Source organism: Somniosus microcephalus, chromosome 4, assembly GCF_052327205.1.
Source record: "Somniosus microcephalus isolate GS21.2 chromosome 4, FLI_Smic_1.0, whole genome shotgun sequence".
NCBI lineage: Eukaryota > Metazoa > Chordata > Chondrichthyes > Squaliformes > Somniosidae > Somniosus > Somniosus microcephalus.
Window position 1 is genome coordinate 133130831 of NC_140990.1, and position 12048 is coordinate 133142878.

Consider the following 12048-nt stretch of genomic DNA (forward strand, 5'->3'; position numbering starts at 1 on the left):
CAGTCCCAGGTTTAGAATCCCATGTACAGTCCCAGGATTTGTATCCCCATGTACAGTCCCAGTGTTTGGAACCCCATGTAATGTTCCAGGGTTGGGATCTCCATGTACAGTCCCAGGGTTGGAATTCCCATGTACAGTCCCAGGGTTAGAATCCCCATGTATAGTCCCAGGGTTAGAATCCCGATGTACATTCTCAGGGTTGGAATCCCCATGTACAGTCCTCCCAGGGTTAGAATCCCCATGTACAGTCCCAGGGTTGGAATCCCCATGTACAGTCCCAGGGTTAGACTCCCCATATACAGTCCCAGGGTTAGAATCCCGATATACAGTTCCAGGGTTAGAACCCCCATGTACAGTCTCAGGGTTTGAATTCCCATAAACAGTCCCAGGGTTGGAATCCCCATGCCCAGTCCCAGAGTTGGAATCCCCATGTTCAGTCCCAGGGTTGGAATCCCCATGAACAGTCGCAGGGTTAAAATCTCCATGTACAATCCCAGGGTTGGAATCCCCAAGTACAGTCCCAGGGTTTGAATTCCCATTTACTGTCCCAGGGTTGGAATCCCCATCTCCAGTCCCAGGTTTGGAATCCCCATGTTCAGTCGAAGGGTTGCAATCCCCATGTACAGTCACTGGATTAGAATCTCCATGTACAGTCCCAGGGATAGAATCCCCATGTACAGTCCCAGGGTTGGAATCCCCATGTACAGTCCCAGTGTAAGAATCCCCATGAACAGTCCCAGGGTTAGAATCCCCAATTACAGACCCAGGGCTAGAATCCCCATGTACAGTCCCAGGGTTAGAATTCCCATGTACAGCTCCAGGGTTAGAATCCACATATACAGTCGTAGGGTTAGAATCTCCATGTACAGTCCCAGGGTTAGAATATGCATGTACATTCCCAGGGTTGGAATCCCCAAGTACAGTCCCAGGGTAAATATCCCCATGCACAGTCGCAGGGTTGGTATCTCCGTGTACCGTGCCAGGGTTAGAATCCCCATGTACAGTCGCAGGGTTGGAATCCCCATGTACAGTCCCAGGGTTAGAATACCCATGTACAGTGCCATGGTTAGAATCACCATGTTTAGCCCCAGGGTTAGAATTCGCATGTACAGTCCCAGGTTTAGAATCCCCATGTACAGTTCCAGGGTTTGAATCCCCATATACAGTCCCAGGGATAGTATCCCCATGTACAGTCCCAGGGTTTGAATCCCCATGTACAGTCCCAAGGTTAGAATCCCCATGTACACTCTCTGGGTTGGAATCCCCATGTGCAGTCCCAGGGTTATAAACCCCATGTACACTCCCAGCGTTGGAATCCCCATGTACAGTCCCAGGGTTAGAAACCCCATATACAGCACAGGGTTAGAATCCCCATGTACAGTCTCAGTTTTAGAATCCCCATGTACAGTCCCAGGGTTGGAATACCCATATACAGTCCCAGGGTTGGAATCCCCTTCTACAGTCCCAGGGTTGGAAACCCAATGCACAGTCCCAGAGTTGGAATACCCATGTACAATACCATGGCTGGAATCCCCATGAACAATCCCAGGGTTTGAATTCCCATTTATTGTCCTACGGTTGGAATCCCCATGTACAGTCCCAGGGTTTGATTCCCCATGTACAGTCCCAGGGTTAGTATCCCCATGTACAGTCCCAGGGTTGGAATCCCCATGTACAGCCCCATGCTTAGAATCCCCATGTACAGTCTCAGTGTTGGAATCCCCATGTACAGTCCCAGGGTTAAACTCCCCATGTACTGTCCCAGGGTTGGAATCCCCATGTACAGTCCTAGGGTTAGAATCCCCATATACAGCCCAGGGTTAGAATCCCCATGTACAGTTCCAGGTTTAGAATCCCCATGTACAGTCTCAGGTTTAGAAACCCCATGTACAGTCCCAGGGTTGGAATCCCCATGTTCAGTCCCAGGGTTGGAATCCCCATGTACAGTCGTAGTGTTGGTGTCTCCGTGTGCAGCCTCAGGGTTAGAATCCCCATGTACAGTCGCAGGGTTGGAATCCCCATGTACATTCCCAGGGTTATAAAACCAATGTACAGTCACAAGGTAAGAATCACTTTGTTCAGCCCCAGGTTGAGAATCCCCATGTACAGTCCCAGGTTTAGAATCCCCATGTACAGTCCCAGGGTTGGAATCCCCATGTACAGTCCCAGGGTTATAATCACCATGTACAGTCCCAGGGTTAGTATCACCATGTACAGTCCCAGGGTTGGAATCCCCATGTACAGTCCCAGGGTTTGATTCCCCATGTATAGTCCCAGGGTTAGTATCCCAATGTACAGTCCCAGGGTTGGAATCCCCATGTACAGCCCCATGCTTAGAATCCCCATGTACAGTCTCAGTGTTGGAATCCCCATGTACAGTCCCAGGGTTAGACTCCCCATGTACTGTCCCAGGGTTGGAATCCCCATGTACAGTCCTAGGGTTTGAATCCCCATATACAGCCCAGGGTTAGAATCCCCATGTGCAGTTCCAGGTTTAGAATCCCCATGTACAGTCTCAGGTTTAGAAACCCCATGTACAGTCCAAGGGTTTGAATCCACGTGTACAGCCCTAGGGTCACAATTCCCATATACAGTCCCAGGGTCGGAATCCCCATGCACAGTCCCAGAATTGGAATTCCCATGTACAGTCCCAGAATTGGAATCCCCATGTACAGTCCGAGGGTTTGAATTCCCATTTACTGTCCCAGGGATTTAAACCCCATGTACTGTCCCAGGGTTGGAATCCCCATGTGCAGTCACTGGATTAAAATCTCCATCTACAGTCCCAGGGTTGGAATCCCCATGTACAGTCCCAGTGTTTGAATTCCCATTTACTGTCCCAGGGTTGGAATCACCATGTACAGTCCCAGGGTTGGAATCCACATGTACAGTCCCAGGGCTGGATTCCCCATGTACAGTCCCAGAGTTGGAAACCCCATGTTCAGTCCCAGGGTTGGAAACCCCATGTTCAGTCCCAGGGTTGGAATACCCATGTACAGTCGTAGGGTTTGAATTCCCATTTACTGTCCCAGGGATTTAATCCCCATGTACTGCCCCCGGGTTGGAATCCCCATGTGCATTCACTGGATTAAAATCTCCATGTACAGTCCCAGGGTTGGAATCCCCATGTACAGTCCCAGTGTTTGATTTCCCATTTACTGTCCCAGGGTTGGAATCCCCATGTACAGTCCCAGGGTTGGAATCCCCATGTACAGTCCCAGGGTTGGAATCCCCATGTACAGTCACAGGATTGGAATATCCATGTACATTCCCAGGGTTAGAATCTCCATGTACAGTCCCAGTGTTCGAATGCCCAGGAGCTGTCCAAGGGTTAGAATCCCCATTTACAGTCCTAGGGCTAGAATACCCATGTACAGTCCCAGGGTTAGAATCCCCATGTACAGCCCCAGGGTTAGAATCCACATATACAGTCGCAGTGTTAGAATCTCCGTGTACATTCCCAGGGTTAGAATCCCCATGTACATTCCCAGGGTTGGAATCCCCATGTACAGTCCCAGGGTTAGAATCCCAATGTACAGTCGCAGGGTTGGTATCTCCGTGTACAGTCCCAGGGTTAGGCTACCCATGTACAGTCCCAGGGTTGGAATCCCCATGTACAGCCACAGGGTTAGAATCCATATATACAGTCGCAGTGTTAGAATCTCGGTGTACATTCCCAGGGTTAGAATCCCCATGTACATTCCCAGGGTTAGAATCCCCATGTACAGTCCCAGGGTTGGAATACCCATCTCAGGTGCAGGGTTGGAATCCACTTGTACAGTCCCAGGGTTGGAATCCCCATGTACAGTCCCAGGGTTATAATCACCATGTACAGTCCCAGGGTTAGTATCACCATGTACAGTCCCAGGGTTGGAATCCCCATGTTCAGTCCCAGGGTTTGATTCCCCATGTACAGTCCCAGGGTTAGTATCCCAATGTACAGTCCCAGGGTTGGAATCCCCATGTACAGCCCCATGCTTAGAATCCCCATGTACAGTCTCAGTGTTGGAATCCCCATGTACAGTCCCAGGGTTAGACTCCCCATGTACTGTCCCAGGGTTGGAATCCCCATGTACAGTCCTAGGGTTAGAATCCCCATATACAGCCCAGGGTTAGAATCCCCATGTGCAGTTCCAGGTTTAGAATCCCCATGTACAGTCTCAGGTTTAGAAACCCCATGTACAGTCCAAGGGTTTGAATCCACGTGTACAGCCCTAGGGTCACAATTCCCATATACAGTCCCAGGGTCGGAATCCCCATGCACAGTCCCAGAATTGGAATCCCCATGTACAGTCCCAGGGTCGGAATCCCCATGCACAGTCCCAGAATTGGAATCCCCATGTACAGTCCCAGGGTTGGAATCCCCATGTACAGTCCGAGGGTTTGAATTCCCATTTACTGTCCCAGGGATTTGAACCCCATGTACTGTCCCAGGGTTGGAATCCCCATGTGCAGTCACTGGATTAAAATCTCCATGTACAGTCCCAGGGTTGGAATCCCCATGTACAGTCCCAGGGCTGGATTCCCCATGTACAGTCCCAGGGCTGGAATCCCCATGTTCAGTCCCAGGGTTGGAATCCACATGTACAGTCCCAGGGCTGGATTCCCCATGTACAGTCCCAGAGTTGGAATCCCCATGTTCAGTCCCAGGGTTGGAAACCCCATGTTCAGTCCCAGGGTTGGAATACCCATGTACAGTCGTAGGGTTTGAATTCCCATTTTCTGTCCCAGGGATTTAATCCCCATGTATTGCCCCCGGGTTGGAATCCCCATGTGCATTCACTGGATTAAAATCTCCATGTACAGTCCCAGGGTTGGAATCCCCATGTACAGTCCCAGTGTTTGATTTCCCATTTACTGTCCCAGGGTTGGAATCCCCATGTACAGTCCCAGGGTTGGAATCCCCATGTACAGTCCCAGGGTTGGAATCACCATGTACAGTCACAGGATTAGAATATCCATGTACATTCCCAGTGTTAGAATGCCCAGGAGCTGTCCAAGGGTTAGAATCCCCATTTACAGTCCTAGGTCTAGCATACCCATGTACAGTCCCAGGGTTAGAATCCCCATGTACAGCCCCAGGGTTAGAATCCACATATACAGTCGCAGTGTTAGACTCTCCGTGTACATTCCCAGGGTTAGAATCCCCATGTACATTCCCAGGGTTGGAATCCCCATGTACATTCCCAGGGTTAGAATCCCAATGTACAGTCGCAGGGTTGGTATCTCCGTGTACAGTCCCAGGGTTAGTCTACCCATGTACAGTCCCAGGGTTGGAATCCCCATGTACAGCCCCAGGGTTAGAATCCATATATACAGTCGCAGTGTTAGAATCTCGGTGTACATTCCCAGGGTTAGAATCCCCATGTACATTCCCAGGGTTAGAATCCCCATGTACAGTCTCAGTGTTAGAGTCCCCATGTACAGTCCCAGGGTTGGAATACCCATCTCAGGTGCAGGGTTGGAATCCACTTGTACAGTCCCAGGGTTGGAATCCACATGCGCAGTCCCAGAGTAGGTATCCCCATGTACAGTCCCATGGTTGGAATCCCCATGTACAATCCCAGGGTTTGAATTCCCATTTATTGTCCTATGGTTGGAAACCCCATGTACAGTACCAGGGTTGGAATCCCCATGTTCAGTCCCAGGGTTGGAATCCCCATGTACAGTCGCAGGGTAAGAATCTCCGTGTACATTCCCAGGGTTAGAATCCCCATGTACAGTCCCAGGGTTAGAATCCCAATGTACAGTAGCAGGGTTGGTATCTCCGTGTACAGTCTCAGGGTTAGACTCCCCATGTACAGTCCCAGGGTTGGAATCCCCATGTACAGCCCCAGGGTTAGAATCCACAAAACAGTCGCAGGGTTAAAATCTCCGTGTACATTCCCAGGGTTAGAATCCCCATTTACAGCCTCAGTGTTAGAATCCCCATGTACGGTCCCAGGGTTGGAATACCCATATACAGTCCCAGGGTTGGAATCCCCATGTACAGTCCCAGGGTTGGAATCCCCATGTACAGTCCCAGTGTTAGAATCCCAATGTACAGTCACTGGATTAGAATATCCATGTACAATCCCAGGGTTAGAATCTCCATGTAGAGTCCCAGTGTTAGAATGCCCAGGAACAGTCCCAGGGTTGGAACCCCATGTACAGTCCCAGTGTTGGAATTCCCATTCACTGTCCCAGGGTTGGAACCCCATGTACAGTCCCAGGGTTGGAATCCCCATGTACTGTCCCAGGGCTGGATTCCCCATGTACGGTCCAAGGGTTGGAATCCCCATGTTCAGTCCCAGGGATTGAATCCCCATGTACAGTCGCAGGATTAGAATCTCCTGGTACAGACCCAGGGTTAGAATTCCCATGTACAGTCCCAGGGTTGGAAGCCCCATGTACAGTCCCAGTGTTAGAATCCCCATGAACAGTCCCAGGATTAGAATCCCCATGTACAGTCCCAGTGTTAGAATCCCCATGTACAGTCCCAGGGTGAGAATCGCCATGTACAGCCCGAGGGTTAGAATCCCCATATACAGTCGCAGGGTTACAATCTCCATGTACAGTCCTAGGGTTAGAATCTCCAGGTACAATCCCAGGATTGGAATCCCCATGTACAGTCCCAGAGTTAGAATACCCATGAACAGTCCCAGGGTTAGAATCCCCATGTACAGTCCCAGGGTTGGAATCCCCATGTACAGTCCCAGAGTTAGAATACCCATGTACAGTCGCAGGGTTGGTATCTCCTAGTACAGTCCCAAAGTTAGAATCCCCATGTACAGTCGCAGGGTTGGAATCCCCATGTACAGTCCCAGGGTTGGATTCCCCGTGTACAGTCCCAGGGTTAGAATCTCCATGTACAGTCGCAGGGTTGTTATCTCCGAGTACAATCCCAGTGTTAGAATCCCCATGAACAGTCCCAGGGTTAGAATCCCCATGTACAGTCGCAGGTTTGCATTCCGCATGTACAGTCCCAGGGTTAGAATCCCCATGTACAGTCGCAGGTTTGGAATCCCCATGTACAGTCCCAGGGTTGGCATACCCATGTACAGTCCCATGGTTTAAATCACCATATTTAGCCCCAGGGTTAGAATCCCCATGTGCAGTCCCAGGTTTAGAATCCCCATGTACAGTCCCAGGGTTAGAATCGCCATGTACAGTCCCAGGGTTGGAATACCCATGTAAAATCCCAGGTTTGGAATCCCCATGTACAGTCCCAGGGTTAGAATCCCCATGTACAGTCCCAGGTTTAGAATCCCCATGTAAAGTCCCAGTTTTATAATCTCCATGTACTGTTCCAGGGTTGGAATCTCCATGTACAGTCCCAGGGTTGGAATCCCCAGGTACAGTCCCAGGGTTAGAATCCCCAGGTACAGTCCCAGGGTTGCAATCTCCATGTACAGTCCCAGGGGTAGAATCCCCATGTACAATCTCAGGGTTGGAATACCCATGTACAGTCCCAGGGTTAGAATCCCCAGGTACAGTCCCAGGGTTGCAATCCCCATGTACAGTCCCAGGGGTAGAATCCACATGTACAGTCCCCGGGGGTTGGAAACAACATGTAGAGTCACAGAAATCACATAAATCACAGAAACCTCACAGTACAGATAGAGGCCATTTCGGCCCATCGAGCCTGCACCGACACATATCCCACCCGATCCCCGTAACCCCTACACCAACACATATCCCACCCTATCCCCGTAACCCCACGTATTTAATCCCCCTAACACTAAGGGTCAATTTTTATCATGGCCAATCAACCTAACCCCGCACATCTTTGGACTGTGGGAGGAAACCGGAGCACCCGGAGAAAACCCACGCAAACACGGGGAGAATGTGCAAACTCCACACAGACAGTCACCCGAGGCCAGATTCGAACCCGGGTCCCTGGCGCTGTGAGGCAACAGTGCTAACCACTATGCCACCGTGCCACCCAGCGTTAGAATCCACATGTACAGTTTCAGGGTTAGAATCCCCATGTACAGTCCAAGGGTTAGTATCCCCATGTACAGTCCCAGGGTTTCAATCCACATGTACAGTCCCCGGGGGTTGGAAACAACATGTAGAGTCCCAGAGTTAGAATCCCCATGTACAGTCCCAGGGTTAGGATCCATATGTACAGTCCCAGGGTTAGAATCCCCATGTACAGTCCCAGGGTTAGACTCCCCATGTACAGTCCCAGGTTTGGAATCCCCATGTACAGTCCTAGGGTTAGAATCCCCATATACAGCCCTGGGTTAGAATCCCCATGTACAGTTCCAGGGTTAGAATCCCCATGTACAGTCTCAGGATTAGAAACCCCATGTACAGTCCCAGGGTTTGAAGCTACATGTACAGCCCTAGGAGCAGAATCCCCATATACAGTCCCAGGTTTGGAATCCTCTTGTACAGTCCCAGGGTTGGAATACCCATGCGCAGTCCCAGATTTGGAATCCCCATGTACAGTTCCAGGGTTGGAATCCCCTTGTAATGTCCCAGGGTTGTACTCCCCATAAACAGTCCCAGGGTTGGAATCCCCATGTGCAGCCCCAGGGTTAGAATCCACATATACAGTCGCAGGGTTAGAATCTCCGTGTACATTCCCAGGGTTAGACTGCCCATGTACAGTCTCAGTGTTAGAATCCCCATGTACAGTCCCAGGGTTGGAATACCCATATACAGTCCCAGGGTTGCAATCCCCTTGTACAGTCCCAGGGTTGGAATCCCCATGCACAGTCCCAGAGTTGGAATCCCCATGTACAGTACCATGGTTGGAATCCCCATGTACAATCCCAGGGTTTGAATTCCCATTTATTGTCCTACGGTTGGAATCCCCATGTACAATCCCAGGGTTGGAATCCCCATGTACAGTCCCAGGGTTAGAATCACTATATTTAGTCCCAGGGTTAGAATCCCCATGTACAGTCCTAGGGTTAGTATCCCCATGTACAGTCCCAGGGTTGGAATCCCCATGTACAGTCCCAGGCTTAGAATCCCCATGTACAGTCTCAGGCTTGGAATCCCTGTGTACAGTCCCAGGGTTAGACTCCCCATATACAGTCCCAGGGTTGGAAACACCATGTACAGTCCTCGGGTTAGAATCCCCATGTACAGTCGTAGGGTTTGAATTCCCATTTACTGTCCCACGGATTTAATCCCCATGTACAGTCCCAGGGTTGGAATCCCCATGTACAGTCACTGGATTAAAATCTCCATGTACAGTCCCAGGGTTGGAAACCCCATGTTCAGTCCCAGTGTTGGAATCCACATATACAGTCGCAGGGTTAGAATATCCGTGTACATTCCCATGGTTAGAATCCCCATGTACATTCCCAGGGTTGGAATCCCCATGTACATTCCCAGGGTTAGAATCGCAATGTACAGTCACTGGATTAGAATCTCCATGTACAATCCCAGGGTTAGAATCTCCATGTACATTCCCAGTGTTAGAATGCCCATGAACAGCCCCAGTGTTAGAATCCCCATTTACAGTCCCAGGGCTAGACTCCCCATGTACATTCCAAGGGTTAGAATCCCCATGTACAGCCCCAGGGTTAGAATCCACATATACAGTCGCAGGGTTAGAATCTCCATGTACATTCCCAGGGTTGGAGTCCCCATGTACAGTCCCAGGGTTAATATCCCAATGTACAGTCACAGCGTTGGTATCTCCATGTACATTCCCAGGGTTAGAATCCCCATGTACAGTCGCAGGGTTGGAATCCACATGCACAGTCCCAGGTTTAGAATCCCAATGTACAGTCGCAGGGTTAGATTCCCCATGTACAGTCCCAGGATTTGAATTCCCATGTACAGTCCCAGGGTTTGAATCCCCATGTACAGTCCCAGTGTTGGACTCCCCATGTGCAGTCCCAGGGTTAGTATCCCCATATAAAGCCCAGGGTTAGAATTCGTATGTCCATTCCCAGGGTTGGAATCCGCATGTACAGTCCCAGGGTTAGAATCTCCATGTACAGTCGCACGCTTGGTATCTCCGTGTACATTCCCAGGGTTTGAATCCCCATGTACAGTCACAGGGTTAGAATCTCCATGTACAGTCCCAGTGTGAGAAACCACGTGTACAGTCCCACGGTTGGAATCTCCGTGTACAGTCCCAGGGTTAGCCTCCCCATGTACAGTCCCAGGGTTGGAACCCCATGTACAGTCCCAGGGTTAGAATACCAATGTAAAGTCAAAGGTTTAGAATCCCCATGTTTAGCCCCAGGTTCAGAATCCCCATGTACAATCCAAGGTTTAGAATCCCCATGTACAGTTCCAGGGTTAGAATCGCCATGACAAGTCCCAGGGTTGGAATACCCATATACAATCCCAGGTTTGGAATCCCCATGTACAGTCCCAGGGTTGGAAACCCCATGTACAGTCCCAGTGTTTGAATTCCCATTTACTGCCCCAGGGTTGGAAACCCCATGTACAGACCCAGGGTTGGAATCCCCATGTACAGTCCCAGGGCTGGATTCCCCATGTACAGTCCCAGAGTTGGAATCTCCATGTTCAGTCCCAGCGTTGGAATCCCCATGTACAGTCACTGGATTAGAAGCTCCATGTACAATCCCAGGGTTAGAATGTCCATGTACAGTCCCAGTGTTAGAATGCCCATGAACAGTCCCAGGGTTAGAATGATAGCAAAATACGGCAGATGTTGGAAATCCGAAATAACAACAGAAAATGCTGGAAAAACTCAGCAGGTCAGGCAACATCCATGGAAAGAAATTTGAGTTGACGTTTCGGGTCAAACCCTGCTTCAAAACTGGAAAGAAAAGAAACTAGATCGAAGGCAGGGTTGCGATCGGACAAAAGAATAAAAGAAACAAAAGAAGTAAAAGAGATTAGAAGCTAGACGAGATGGTAATAGGCTGAGCTTAGGTGTAAAGTGTACTGGCAGGGCAAGAGATAGCTACCAGGTGTGAGAGAGAAACAAAAGGAAAGGGGGGGGAAAGGAGTGGAAAAGTTACAAGGAAAAATGAAATGGGGGCCGAGCTTATGATCTGAAATTGTTGAACTCGATATTGAGTCCGAAAGTCTGCAGAGTGCCTAATCGGAAGATGAGGTGCTGTTCCTCGAGTTTACGTTGAGCTTCCATGGAACAGTACAAGAGGCCAAGGACGGTGAGGTCCGAGTGGGAATGGAGCGGTGAATTAAAATGACATGGGACCGGAAGCTCGGGGTCACCCTTACGGACTGAACGGCGGCACTCCGCAAAGCGGTCACCCAATCTGCATTTGGTCTCCCCAATGTAGAGGAGACCGCATCGTGAGCAGCGAATGCAATATACTAGATTGCGAGAAGTACAAGTAAATCGCTTTTTCACCTGGATGGGTTGTTTGGGGCCCTGGACAGTGGGAAGGGGAGAGGTACAGGGGCAGGTGTTACATCTCCTCCGCTTGCACAGGAAGGTGCCAGGCGAAGGGGAAGGGCTGTTTGGGGTGATAGAGGAGTGGACTAGGGTGTCTCGGAGGGAGCGGTCCCTGCGGAATGCTGAAAGGGGAGGGGAGGGGAGGGGAAGATACGTTTGGTGGTGGGATCACTTTGGAGGTAGCGGAAATACCGGAGGATGATCCGTTGAATGTGGAGGCTGGTGGGGTGAAAGGTGAGGACAAGGGGAACCCTATCGTTGTTCCGGGAGGGAGGGGCAGGGGTGAGGGCAGAAGTGTGGGAGATAGAACTGACACGGTCGAGGGCAGTGTCAACCAAGGTAGAGGGGAATCCTCGGTTGCGGAAAAGGGAAGACATGTCTGAAGCACTGGTGTGGAAGGTGGCATCGTCGGAGCAGATACAGCGGAGATGGAGAAACTGAGCGAATGGAATAGAGTCCTTACAGGAAGCGGGGTGGGAGGAAGTGTAGTCCAGGTAGCTGTGGGAGTCAGTGGACTTGTAGTGAATATTGGTCGATAACCTATCCCCAGAGATGGAGACGGAGAAGTCGAGGAAGGGAAGGGAGGAGTCAGAGATGGACCATGTGAAGGTGAGGGAAGGGTGGAAATTGGAGGCAAAGTGAATGAAATTGTCAAGTTCGGGACGAGAGCAGGAAACGGCACCGATACAGTCATCAATGTATCG